The sequence below is a fragment of the Molossus molossus genome, unplaced genomic scaffold (genome assembly GCF_014108415.1).
Source record: "Molossus molossus isolate mMolMol1 unplaced genomic scaffold, mMolMol1.p scaffold_m16_p_8, whole genome shotgun sequence".
Lineage (NCBI taxonomy): Eukaryota > Metazoa > Chordata > Mammalia > Chiroptera > Molossidae > Molossus > Molossus molossus.
The window spans coordinates 7,107,146-7,121,023 of record NW_023425402.1 but is presented as its reverse complement, the minus strand read 5'-3'; the positions used below and the strand labels follow the sequence as shown (position 1 = coordinate 7,121,023).

Here is a 13,878-nt window from a genome sequence, read left to right as displayed (position 1 = left end):
AATATTTCTTGCCACTCCCTTCTGGCCTGCAAAGTTTCTTTTGAGAAATCAGCTGACAGTTTAATGGGAACTCCCTTGCAGGTAACTAACTGCTTTTCTCTTGCTGCTTTTAAGATTCTCTCTTTGTCTTGAACCTTTTGCATTTTGATGATGATGTGTCTTGGTGTGGGCCTCTTTGGGTTCATCTTATTTGGGACTCTCTGTGCTACTGGGCGTGTATGTCTCTTTCCTTCACCAAATTAGGGACGTTTTCTGCCATTATTGTTTCAAATAGGTTTTTGATTTCTTGTTCTCTCTGTTCTCCTTCCAGCACCCCCAAGATTCAAATGTTGGCACACATGAAGTTGTCCCAGAGGCTCCTTACACTATCCTCATTTTTTTAAGATTCTTTTTTCTTTTTGCTGTTCTGATTGGGTATTTTTGCTTCCTTATATTCCAAATCAATAGTTTGCTTCTTGGCTTTACCAACTCTACTATTGAATCTGTGTAAATTATTCTTTATTTTAGTTAGTACCTCCTTCATTTCGACTGGTCCGATTTTATGCTCTTGAGGCTCTCACTAAGTTCTCTGAGGTTCTCACTAAGTTCATTGATCATCCTTATAAGTAATATTTTGAACTCAGCATCTGTGAGGTTGCTTATCTCCATTTCGCTTAGTTCTTTTCCTGGGGTTTTGTTCTGTTCTTTCATTTGGGACCTGTTTCTTTGTCTCCTCATTTTGGCTGCCTCCCTGTGTTTGTTTCAGTGTATTACTTAATGAGAGGTATGGGGCTCGCTGAGACCAGATGCTGCTTGTTTGAAAGAATTTAGGAAAACCTGGAGCAGGATCCAAGACAGGCCCATGCTATGGTTAAGCAAGTGGCAACAGCTTGGGTGGGCCTGAAAGTTGGGTGGGACAGGGCCTCAGGGAATCACCAGGGAGGGGCAAACAGTATGAGCCAGGTTGCTGGAGTCCCAGATATAGTAGCTGTCTGCCACCCCAGGGAAGGGCTCACCAAAGCAACAAAGGCCTCTGACAGCATGTTTTTCCTGGAGAAAGCCCCCTCTCCAGCCCTCACTCCAGTGCCATACAGCTCAGTTCTTCCCTGTAAGTGTCTGGCACCCCTGGAGCTGCCTCCCCTCCAAGCTTAGGGGAGTGAGTCCGATAAGTCTGTGCGCGGGCCCTTTAAGAGGAGCTGCCTGGGGCTCCAGCTGCCTCAGCCTCCCTGAGCCTCAGTTCCTGCTGTTTTCCATCCAGAAGTGATGGGGATTCTCTTCCTGGCACTGGAACCCTGAGTGGGGCGCCTGGTGTGGGACGGGGACCCCTCAGTCCTCAGGGAGGACCTTCCCAGCCGAGGTGTCCTCCTGATTTTTATCCGCCACACGTGGGTGTGGGACCAGCCTGTCCACCTCTGCCCTCCTACCAGTCTCAATGTGGCTGCTGCTTTAATTCCGTAGCTGTAGGACTGCCATTCAGTTGGATTTCAGATGGTTCTGAATGATGGTTGTTCTGTAGTTTAGTTGTAACTTTGATGTGGATGTGGGAGGATGCGATACCACGTTTACCTACCTTCCATCTTGACCGGAAGTCCCAGAAGTGGAATTGTTTATAGTCACCTGTCCAATGAAAAGTGGGAGCCTGTCACCAAGCCTCATGTCTTGCACTTCCAATTTAAAGTCTCCTTTGGGTGTGTGATTAGTAGAGATAGATCACATGTCTATGTTCTAGATGCAAGGGAGACGAGGGATTTGATTTCTGACTTCCAGGTTGAGGAGCAAAACATTTCCCCAGATATAGAAAGGCCATTGAGAATTTGGACCAATCCTCCTGTCAAAGACAACTATATATGCTAGACAAATATTTTTCAATCTTAAAAGCATTAAAATCTAGCAATATAGTGAGGAATTACTGGGTCAAGACACATGAAAAGATAGGAGTCCAGAGAGATTAGAGTTACCAGATAAAGTACAGGACTCCAAGTTAAATTTGAATTTCAGATAAACAACAAATATTGTTTTAGTGTATGTTCCAGTTAAATTTGAATTTCAGATAAATAACACATTATTTTTTAGCATAAGTATATCCATGTAATACTTGGAACATACCTATACTAAAAAATAATTTGTTGTTTATTTGAAATTCAAATTTAATTGGGTGTCCTGTAATTTTTTATTTGTTCAATCTGGCAACCTTAGCAGAGAAGTGAGTCCAGTACTTGGGGCTGCTTGTATCTGAGGACATTTGCCAATCTGAGTCATTGAAGAGTCTGAGCTATGCTTTTGAAAGCTTCTTAGGACTAGGGATACAAAATAGGAGTTCAGGGCCTACCAAAGTTAGAGACTCTGACAAACCACCCCTGTAGTAAACTCTTCTTTGATGACCCATGGCTATGGATATTTATGCCCTATGTACTCAGGGCTGGCTCTGTGATCCACTTCACCCTATGGAATGTGATGGAAGTGATGTTGTGGCAGGTCTAGTTCAAGACTCAAGAAGGCAGCTTTCCATCTATATTTTGTTTCTGGGGGAAGTGCCAGTGTAAGGAGTTCAACTACCCTACGAACTGGCACCTAACCAAAGAATTGGTGACATGTGCCCAGCTGGATTTCAGAATTGCTATGGACCTGTTGCTGCTAAGTGCCTGCCATTTCCTTATTTTTGAATAGGAGTATCTATTGAGATTTTCCTTTCTCTGATTCATCATAAGTTGTCTTTGTTTAAAGATCATCAGATCCAGAGGAGCATCACTTGAGAAACTTTATTCATACCTGAATCTGATTTAGATGAAGTTACAGACATCAAGCTCAATCCTATTACAGTAATGGGTGAGACTTTGGGGGTCTTAAGGGTGGTAACTAGAGTTTGCACGTAGGAGGGAAGTGAATCATTAGGGGGCAGAGATAAATTGTTACTTTAATGGCCCCTAGTGAAACATGTATTTGAGTAGTCACACCATTATTGGTTTCCTCCCCTTGAATCTGGACTGCCCTGTGACCTGCTCTAATTGACCGAATGTGGTGGAACTGGCACTGTCAATTTCAGGCCTAAACCTTAAGAAGGCCTGACAGCTTCCACATTTGTTCTTTGAAGGAATCCAGCCACCATGTTTAGAAGTCCAACTACCCTGAGACCACCACACTGTGAGAAACCCAACAAAGCGTCATGGAGAGACCATGTAGAGAAGAACCAAGGATCCTGGCCAACATTCCAGCTGAGCTCCCATTGGCTTACATGTGAGTAAGACCACCTTGGAGGTAAATCATTCGGGCCTGGTCAAGCTGCCCCAGAGGATGCCACAGAGACCAGTTGAGTTGTCTCTTCTGAATCCTGTTCAAATTGTTGAATCATGAGCAAATAAATACAATAGCTATTTTTTAAAGCCAGGAGTAAGCAAACTAGGGCCCATGGATGGCTGCCTGTGTTTTTTTTTTTTTTTTTAACAGCTTTATTGAAATACAACTAATTCACATATTATACAATTAACCCATTTAAAGTATCCAACTCGGTGGTTTTTGGTATATTCACAGATATTTGTAATCATCACTACAGTTAACTTTAGAACATTTTTATCACCTCAAAAAGAAACCCTGTACCCTTTACCTAGCCTCCTCTTATCTTTCCTTCTCCCCAAGTTCTAAGCAATCACTAATCTACTTCCATTTCATATGAATAGAATTATATAATATATGGTCTTTTGTGACTGGCTTGTTTTAGTGAGCATAATGTTTTCAAGGTTCATCCATGTTGTAACATTTATCTGTACTTTATCCTTTTTTTATGGCCAAATAATGTTCCATTGTATGGATACACCACATTTGTTTATCGGTTTATCAGTTGATAGACATATGTATTGTTTTCACTGTTTGGCTATTATGAATAATTTTATATACACTGGTATAGAAGTGTCTGTTTGAATCCCTCTTTTCAATTCTTTTGGGTATATGGCTAGGAGTGGAATTGCTGGGTCATATGGTAATTCTATGTTTAACATTATAGGAAGTGCCATTTGCCACAGAGGCTGTACTATTTTACATTCCCACTAGCAGTGCACAAGGGTTCTAATTTATGTACATACTCACCAACACTTAGTACTCTTGTCAAAAATCAGTTGACCAGCCCTGGCTGGTTTTTCTCAGTGGTTAGAGCATCGGCCTGTGGTCCAGGGAGACCTGGGTTCGGTTCCCACTAAGGGTGCGTACCTCAGTTGCAGTTTGTCCCCGGTCCTGGCTGGTTGTGCGGGTGGCATGGCAGCCACTTGATGTGTCCCTTTCATGTCGATGTTTCTCTCTCTTCCTCTCTCTCCCTCCCACTCTATCTGAACAAAAAATAAAGGAGTATCCTCGGGTGAGGATAAAAAACAAACAAAATAAATCAGTTGACCACAGGCCCTGACTGGATAGCTCAATTGGTTAGAGCATGGTCCCAAAACACCAAGGTTGTGGGTTCGATTCCTGGTCAGGGCACATACAAGAATCAACCAATGAATGCATAAATAAGTGGAACAACAAACTGATGTTTCTCTCTCTCTCAAAAAAAAAAATCAATAAAATAAAAAAATTTTTTTAAAGTCTTCAAAATTAAAAAAAAAAATCAGTTAACCACAAATGTGTGGGTTTACTTCTGGACTCTGAATTCTATTTCATTGATCTACATATTTATCCTTGTGTTGCTGTCTTTGTAGTACATTTTGAAATCAGGAAATGTGAATCCTTCTACTTTTTTTTAAATCCTCACCAGAGATATTTTTTCATTTATCTTAGACAGAGTGGGAGGGAGGGAGGGAGGGAGGGGGAGAGAGAGAGAAAGAGAGAGAGAGAGAAACATTGATGTGAGAGATACCCATTGATTGTTTGCCACCCACATGACCCCAACCAGGGCCAGGAACAAACTGCAACCGAGATACATGCCCTGGCCAGAACCCGGGACTCCTTGGTCTGCAGACCGATACTCTAACTGCTGAGCCAAACCAGCCAAGGCAATCCTTCTCCTTTTTAAAATATATTGTTTTGGCCCTGGCTGGTTTGGTTCAGCGGTTAGAGCATCAGCCCACGGACCTGAGAGTCCTGGGTTCGGTTCCTGCTAAGGCCATGTGCCTCGGTTTGTCCCCGGCCCTGTTGGTGCCGTGTTGGTGGCAGCCAACCGATGTGTCTCTCTCACTGTTGATGTTTGTCTCTCTCTCTTCCCTCCTCTCTCCCTCCTGCTCTGTCTGAAGATAAATGCAAAAGTGTCCTCGGATGAGGATAAAAAAGAAGAAAATTAAAATACATTGTTTTGGCTATTCTGGGTTCCTTGCAATTCTTTTTGAATTTTAGAATCAGCTTGTCAGTTTCTATAAAGAAGTCATTTGGGACGCTGCCAGGATTGCCTTGAATTTATAGATCAGTTTGGGGGGTATTGCCATCTTAAGACTATTAAGTCCTTTAATATATGAACATAGGATGCTTTTCCAATTATTTGGTTCTTTTAAAATGTCTTTCAAGCCCTGGCCAGTTTGTCTCAGCGGTCGAGCGTCGGCCTGCAGACCAGAGAGTCCCGGGTTCGGTTCCTGCTAGGGGCACGTACCACAAAAAAAAGCCCTGGCTAGTTTGGCTCAGCGGTTAGAGCGTCGGCCTGCGGTCTGGAGAGACCCGGGTTCGGTTCCCGCTAAGGACACGTACTTCGGTTGCAGTTTGTCCCCGGCCCTGGTTGGTCGTGCGGGTGGCAGCCACTCGATGTGTCCCTTCACGTCGATGTTTCTCTCTCTCTCTCCCTCCCACTCTATCTGTACAAAAAATGGAAAAATATCCTCGGGTGAGGATAAAAAAACAAACAAAAAACGTTTAAAATGTCTTTCAATAGTGTTTTGTAGTTTTCATAGCATAAGTTTTACACTTTTCTGATAAATTTATTCTTAAGTATTTTATTCCTTTTAATTTTTTTTAAAGGATAGTTTATTGATTTTTTAGAGAAAGAGGAAGGGAGAGGGAGAGAGAGAGAAATACCAATGTGAGTGTACAACATTGGTGGGCTGCCTCCTGCATGCCTCCTATCGGGGGTTGAGCCCTCAAAACGGGCATGTGCCCTTGACTGGGAATCAAACTGGCAACCTCCTGGTGCATGGGAGGACACCCAACCAACTGAGCCACACTGGCCAAGACGGTATTTTATTATTATTAATGCTGTTATAAATGAAAAATTTTAAATAGTATTTTTTTATTTTTTATTAAAAGTATAAAGAGCCCTGGCCAGTTTGGCCCAGCAGTTAGAGCGTCAGCCCATGGACCAGGGAGTCCTGGGTTCAGTTCTCATATCGATGTTTCTCTCTCTTTCTTCCTCCCCCTCTCCCTCCCGCTCTATCTGAAGATAAATACAAAAATATCCTCAGGTGAGGATAAACAAAAAAAGTATAAAGAGAATACAATTGATTTTTGTTATTGATCTTCTATCCTGCAACCTGGCTGAATTTATTTATTAGTTCTAATGTTTTTTTGAGTGGATTCCTCAGGATTTTCTATACACAAAATCATGTTATCTGTGAGTTGAGATAGTTTTAATTTTTCCTTTCTAATCTGGATGACTCTAATTTTTTTGTTAATCCTTACCCAAGAATATTTTTTCATTGATTTTTAGATAGAGTGGAAAGGAGGGAGGGAGAGAGAGAGAGAAAAAGAGAGAGAAACATCGATGTGAGAGAGACACATAGATTGGTTTCTTCCCACATGACCCAGACCAGGGCTGGGGATCGAACCTGCAACCGCAGGTACGTGCCCTTGACCAGGAATTGAACCTGCAACCCTTTGGTCTGTGGGACAATGCTCTAACTGCTGACCCAAACTGGCGCGGGCTAATCTAGATGCCTTTTAATTTGTATTTCCTATTTCTTGCCTAAAAATTGCTCTGGAAAGATCCTCCAGTACAATATTAAATGGATGTGGCAAGGGTGGACATTTGTCTTGCTCTTTATCTGGTTTTCTGGGGAAAGGATTTAGCCTTTCAGCATTAAGTATGTATTAGTTGTGAGTTTTCATAGATAGCCTTTATCAGTTTAAGAATAGCTGTCTGTTTTTGTAAATAAAGTTTTACTGGAACACAGCCATGTCATTCATTTATGTATGGTCTCTGACTATGTTGTATTATAATGACAGAGTTGAATATTTGTGACAGAGACCATATGGCCTCTAAGCCTAAAATATTTACCATCTAGCCTTTTAAGGCAAAGTCTATTGACGTCTGTTTTAAACCACTGAATTTGGGATAGTTTGCTATGGAACAATGTGTAACTAAAATAACTTCCATTTTTGACTGGGACCTCAAAGAACTGCAGCATTGAGTAAGGGGAACCATAAATAAGCAAACCCTACCACAGACTACAGTCCAGCTTCAAAGTCATCTGGAAGACTCAGAAATCAGAAGCTCTTAAATTGGGTTAAGGTGATCCTAGCTTGCTAGTGTCCCCAGATACCTGTAGAAACAATGGAAACCCTTTGCAGAGAAAGATAGTATCATTGTTGCCACAAATGATTTTTTTAAATGCAATATCCAAAACATAACCAGGTCCATGAGGAGGTAAAACAACATGAGGAAGAACCAGTAGTAAAAACTGACAATGGAAGCTGAACCATGGGGACTCCAGATTGGAATGAACAGAAATAGACCATAAAACAACTAGACTTACTATGCCTCAAGAGAGAAAAGCCAAGCTTGGAAATTATAGCAGGGAACTAAGAGATAGATATAGGAAGTGACTAAGCAGATCTGAAAAAGGACAAAATAGAAATTCTAGAACTAAAAAAAAAAAAAAAAAAAATAGAATAATCTAATTTAAGAGCTTAATGGGTGGATTTAAGAGAAGTTTTTTTTTTTTTTTTTTTTTAAATATAAAAATGCTGAAGAGAGAATTAGTGAACTGAAAAATAGTGAGAAGAAATTTTTTAGAGCAAAACATGGAAGGACCACAGATAGAAAATACTGAAGAAAGGGATGTAGAAAGAAGGTCTGACATGTGTTTGGATTAAGGCTTCAGAAAGAAAGAGGAAAAGGTACAGAAACAGTATTTGAATGGCTGAGAATTTATCAAAATTGATTTAAAGAACTATTCAAAATGTGATAGGCAGCCATGAAATGAGAGATATCCACTCCACCACGTTTTGACTTTTTTTTTTTTTTATCCTCACCCGAGGACATTTTTCCATTTTTTGTTCAGATAGAGTGGGAGGGAGAGAGAGTGAGAGAGTGAGAGAGAGAGAGAGAGAGAGAGAGAGAGAGAGAGATCGACGTGAAAGGGACACATCGAGTGGCTGCCACCCGCACGACAAACCAGGGCCAGGAACAAACTGCAACTGAGGTACGCGCCCTTAGCGGGAACCGAACCTGGGTCTCTGGACCACAGGCCGACACTCCAACCGCTGAGATAAACCAGCCAGGGTCATGTTCTGACTCTTAAAATAGTACATCCGTCATGCACAAAGCTGCCTTCAAAAGGATTCTGAAACTAACATAGAGGTAGCTCCGGAGCAGATGGAATAGGGCTTGGGTGTACTTGAGTTCATGTATAAGCTCTGCTGCTTCCTAGCTGTGCCACCTGGGGAAGGTCATCAAACTTCAGTTTTTTCAACTAATAAGTGGGACTAGTAATACTGGCTTACTCCACGTTGCCATTGTGAGAATCAAGTGATACAATACATGTGAACAAACCTAGTGAATGCCAAGTACTTTAAAAGTGAGATGTGTTTTGAACAGTATCACAAGCATTCCCAGGGCACTAACAGTGACAGGTAGGAACGGCTACTTAATTTGCAAATCCTGGTGCAAAATGAAAATGCAGGGCACCTTTTGGAAAAATGATTAAGAATTTCAAGATGGTGACAGCAGAGCATTAAGCCAAGCACAGGTCACATGTCCACAAAACTAGCCTTGGCTACAAGCCCAGCATAGAACTGCTCTGTGTATTAGGAAAGGGCTGCTCAGCCCACACTCAGGTGTCTGCAGCCACAGCCCATATTATCTTTGAATTCTGAAGGGCAGCAATATTGAGGGAAATTGTAAGCACACGTTTCCAAATGCTGAGCAGGGCAAGTACAGTGACTGGAGTGGTTTTCTGAGAGAGTAGGTGGAGCCAGCTAGGCTGCCATTGGAACTGTGGAACTGACTGTTCCCCATAGACTCTGGCCTAGGGAAAAAAAAAAAGCCTGCAGCGGTATGTACAGGGCCTGTTGTTGTTCACTGCTGTGTGTTACAACACAGTCTGGCAGCCTCCCGGGCCTTTCTGCTTCCCAGAGCATGTGACATGGCCACACAGCCCTGCAGATTTACCCATACTGTTCCTTGTCGTTCCCTTCATTATTAGGCTTTTCCAGGTCTGTTTTCTTTTTGCTAATGCTATCTTCCCACTGCCTGGGAGTCTCTTTCCTTCCTCTTCCATATCTTTCCATCTGGCAAACACAATCTTTTAAAACTCAGCTCTACAGTCACTTCTTCAATGAGGCCTCCCTTGCCTCTCCCAGAAAGAGCAGATTCCTTCCTCCTTGGAGCCTTCCACTGTGCCCTCTGCAGACACCTGTCACAGTGACTGTAACACAAGGAGTACTGACATGTAATGTGGATATCACTGTCTCCTAGACTGAAGTTCTCAAGGGCTGCGACAATGTATTCTCACCTCTGCATACCCTGCACAACTCACAGTGCTTAATACTTGCTGTTAGTGAGCACAGTAGATGCTTAATCAATTGGTGTTAGTATGCAGAGTAGTTTTTTTTTTTTTTCCTTTATTGATTTTAGAGAGGAAGGAAGAGGGAGAGAGAGATAGAAACATCAGTGAGAGAGAACAACACTGATTGGCCGCCTCCTGCATGCCCCCCACTGGGGATTTGGCCCACAACCTGGGCATGTGCCCTGACCAGGAATTGAACTGGAGATCTCTTGGTGCATGGGTGGATGCTCAACCACTGAGCCACAGCAGTTAGGCTGCAGAGTAGTTTTAATCACCATTGTCTTGCTGAATTAATGCATGAATAAATTGTTTCAGTAACTCTTCCTGGCATCTGGTCAAAAGGGAAGCACAGAGACAGGGACCTTGCCCTTGAGGAGGTTTCAGTGTTGGTTCTAATTGTCTTTTCTGCAGGCACCACCTCTTAGAGGCAGAAATAATTTGTCGAACTGGTTCTTCATAAAGACTTAAATGATCAACGTGATATAGTGCAGAGGGCAGATTTGGAGCTAGGCGATGTGGCTTCTAATCTGTCCAAGAGACACTAGGTTTCCATAGGTAACTATGAAGTCCCATAGCTATGGGATTTAAGGTTTCTGTTTTCTCAATAAACAAGGGGATTGAGCTAGTTATTCCTCAAGGCACAGTCATCGCTATAGGAGCGACTCAGAGGTGGCCATCTATTTGGAGGGGCCTGGGGGTCTCTTGAAGCTGAGTTTGCTCAGTGGACCTACCCTTTCCCGGAGGGTTGCTGGTAGAGAACACAAACATTTTAAAAGTTACTTTGCTGTCTCAATCACCTGGGATCTAAGGTTTGAAAGGTTTGTAAAGTCAACTAGCTTGTTCAGGCATTACTTTCTCTGGAAGTAAAGGTAGGTGTGTATGTGTGTGTGTATGTGTGTGCGCGCGTGCGCATGTTTGGGGCTGGGGGTCAGTCAATTGTAAAGTCAAGTAGCTTGTTCAGGCATTACTTTTTCTGGAGGTAAAGGTAGGGTTGTTGGTGGTGGTGGTGGTGGCAGTGGTGGCGGTGGCGGTGGAGGCGTGTGTGTGTGTGTGTGTGTGTGTGTGTATATACGCGCGCGTGCGCGCGCACAGAGTGGGGGTGGGGGTCAGTCAATTTCCTCCATCCCTTCCCTCCAGCCCCACAAAGGGCTAGGGTCAGACACGTGGGCTGGCGTGAAGAGGCGGAGGTTACACTAAGGCGGAGGTGCAAATGATGGGGGCGGGGTCTTATTTGCATGAACTGCTCGCGGCTACCAATCCGGACAAGCAGAACGACAGCCCGCGCGCCTTTTGGGGGCGGACTGACAGTTCCAGGGCCCAATGGAAGGCGGGTCCTGCGAACGGCAGGGGCGGGACGGCGCCGGGTGCTGCCCCGGGGATTCGGGCCGGCTCGCGGGCGCTGCCAGTCTTGGGCGGCGGCGTCCGGAGCGCGGGCAGCCTGCTGGGCGGGCTGAGGTCGAACGGCGCGCGGGTGAGGCGGAAAGAGACGGAGTCGACGAGCAACCGCAGCGACAGGTACCGGCTTTATGGCCGCAGGGATCGGGCGGGTGGCCGTGGCGCCTCGGGAGCCCAATCCCCTTCTTCGCGGTCCAGCCGCTGCCGAGCCACCTCCCCGCCCCCTCATACATCTCCCAGTCCAGGAGCGGTGAGTCCGGGCGAGTGGGGCCGGGGAAGCCTCGAGGCCAGCGCGCGGAGGCTCCCAGCCCCACTGCCGGGCCCCTCTGCGCCCCGCCGGTACGATGGGCCGGTGCTCCTTCCAGGAGGCGCGGAGCCGGGTGGCCTCGGGAGCCGCTCCCCATCCCGCCGCGCTCCCACTTGCGTAGGCGAAGCCGGTCGCGCCTGCTAGTCCTCACCCGGCTTTTGTTTCCCGCCTGGGTTGACAGGTCCCGGCTCCGGCTCCCGTCTGCCGTCTGCCGTCCCCGACTCGCCCGAGGCCCGGCGCCCGTGACCGCGGCCGCCTGGAGCAGGCGACGGGACCCGCGCAGAGCCGGGCGGCGCTTGAGCAGCAGCCGCGGCGGGCGGCAGAGAAACTTCGCCCTACGGGGCTGGGACGCCGAGGGCGCGATGGAGCCTCGCTCATCTGGCGGGGCCCATGGAGGGTGAGGATAACAGAGTGTCCAGCTGCTGCACTCCTCGCTTTAGGTTTGCGCTCCCTGGGCGGTGGGTGTGGATGCGCGTCCCGCTTTCAACCTGCCGCCCTGGGACAAATGACTGGGAACAGCATCCCGGCTCTCAGGCGCTCTCGGAGGGTGCCAGTGCGGTGCCCATTCTACAGGTGATTATTCTAATGCCACGTGAAAGCCAGTTAAAAGTTGTTTTACACCTCCTGGTTGAGTTCGCTCCTGGGGCCTTATAACGCTTTCCCCCTCGTTGATGTCTAAAAAGGTGTGCTGGCGACAGTGTAGGCGTCAAACCCAGTGTTGATTATAAAAAAAAATTTAGGGGGTCAACATATAGATTGACTTGACCTTTTTAGGTTGATGAGCCTGGAGGAACATTTTAGTCTCATTTAAAAAAAATCGGTTACTGCAGTGGTGGCGAAAGCATAGTAAGGTACAAGTTGTAAACGGAGAACGCAGAACTGCAGATATCCTTCAGTGTGGTCAGGACAGCGTGTACTACGTTTGGCCGCCATTCAGTCAATTCTGCATGAAGCAGTTTGAGCTCGTGGTTTTGGATTTACTTTTCAGGAGTATGTTTTCCAGTGGAATAAGGCTTAGCATTGAATGGGAGCTTTCTTTGCCACTCTGAGGGTAGACAGGAGTGTTTATTTTTATTGTCTTCTCATTTTGTTACATTGTGGACAAGGGAAAAGTTAAAGCAATATTTTGGTTTAGTATTTTTTAATACTCTATGGAGTTCTGCCACCCCACGCCCCAAGGGTTTTTACTTTAAAGAATTATCGTACCTTTTTCTCTTGCAGTTTGAATAAAAATTCAAGGATAGACTTAAAAAAATTATTATTCTTGTGGGAAATTTTATTTTGCATACTTTCACTTAGCATTTTTTGTTTGTCTCTTTCCAACTGACCTCCATTCCACAATCTACAATTACGGCCCTACCCAGTTTAGGACATTTACAGAAAAAATATATTTTAAAAAATTGTATAATTATTATTTTTAAATGATACACTTTAAATGAGGGTTATTAATAATATTCATTTGTGAGAAACATGATTTAGTTGACTCATTTTTTTTCTATTGTGTCTTGTTTTATGTCTATATTGGATATGATTTATCTTCAATAGATGTAAGTTTAACTTAAGAACAAATTTATAATTTTTATTTAATATGTTAATCTTATTGAATGGTCATTTTACTTAGGTAATTAGTAACACTATTTAAAGCTGAACTCTAACCAAGAAGCTAGTTGTGTGACTATTTGGGATTAAAAAAAAATAATCAAAGATGGTCTTAGTGAAATGTTTTAGTTTTCTAAAACAGCAGGTTTATATGTTATGAGGTCTTTTTGTCTTTCCAACATTTAACAAAACTAGTATATTTCTGAATAATTTATTTTGGGGGGGGAATTTGGGGTGAATGTCTTTTTTAAAACATAATTTTAACCAGTTCAACATGAAAAACTTAAAAAATATTGGATTAGACAACTGATTAAATCTAAAATTTTCTGTTTATTCTTGGATTGGAAAATAATACATATCTTGTGTTATTTTTAGTTTCCTAGCTTAAGATGGAATCAGTCTAGAGAAGAAACATCCTTTTTTCTATAGCTGTAGAAGAAATTATTGTTATTAAAAGCTGGGTTGACTTTTTTTGATCCTTACTGAGGGTAGTGGTTTTTCTATATAAGTAGTTGTAAGGAATCGCATAAGATTGGGGAATATATTAGTTTAACTACTATGGGTAATTAGAAATTTTACAATCTTTAGCCTATGATAGGGTTTAAATATACCACATACAAATTAAAGTTATATTTCATAGTTTTATTTGCACAAAGCATGTTTTAGGAACTTTAACTATAGAAGTGCCTTTTATAATTAAAAACCCATTTCAGTTTTTAGATATTTTAATTACTGATTTTTGTCCATTTTAACTTGTGGTAGACCGTATCAAAATTATCAACCACATTTCAGTTTCAAAATTAAGCGTAAGTTGAATTCTCACATCTACGTAATAAACATTGGGAGTGTTTGTAAGTCATTTACCTTTAGTTGTGGCTCCTTTTGAGTTTGGAGGTGGACAAATATTTT

At 43.5% G+C, this 13,878-nt stretch overlaps 1 protein-coding gene across 10 annotated transcripts in view; it reads left to right on the top strand.

Moving 5' to 3' along the window:
* FKBP5 (FKBP prolyl isomerase 5) overlaps positions 1–13,878 on the top strand; it is a 159,333-nt gene that overhangs the window by 31,699 nt on the left and 113,756 nt on the right. For 2 of the 10 annotated variants that reach the window (XR_004957570.1, XR_004957575.1), the window contains exon 1: positions 11,774–11,943. The gene's annotated coding sequence lies outside the window, so the exon portion shown is untranslated. The other 8 variants (XR_004957564.1, XM_036247921.1, XM_036247920.1 and 5 more) reach the window with 8 other exon arrangements.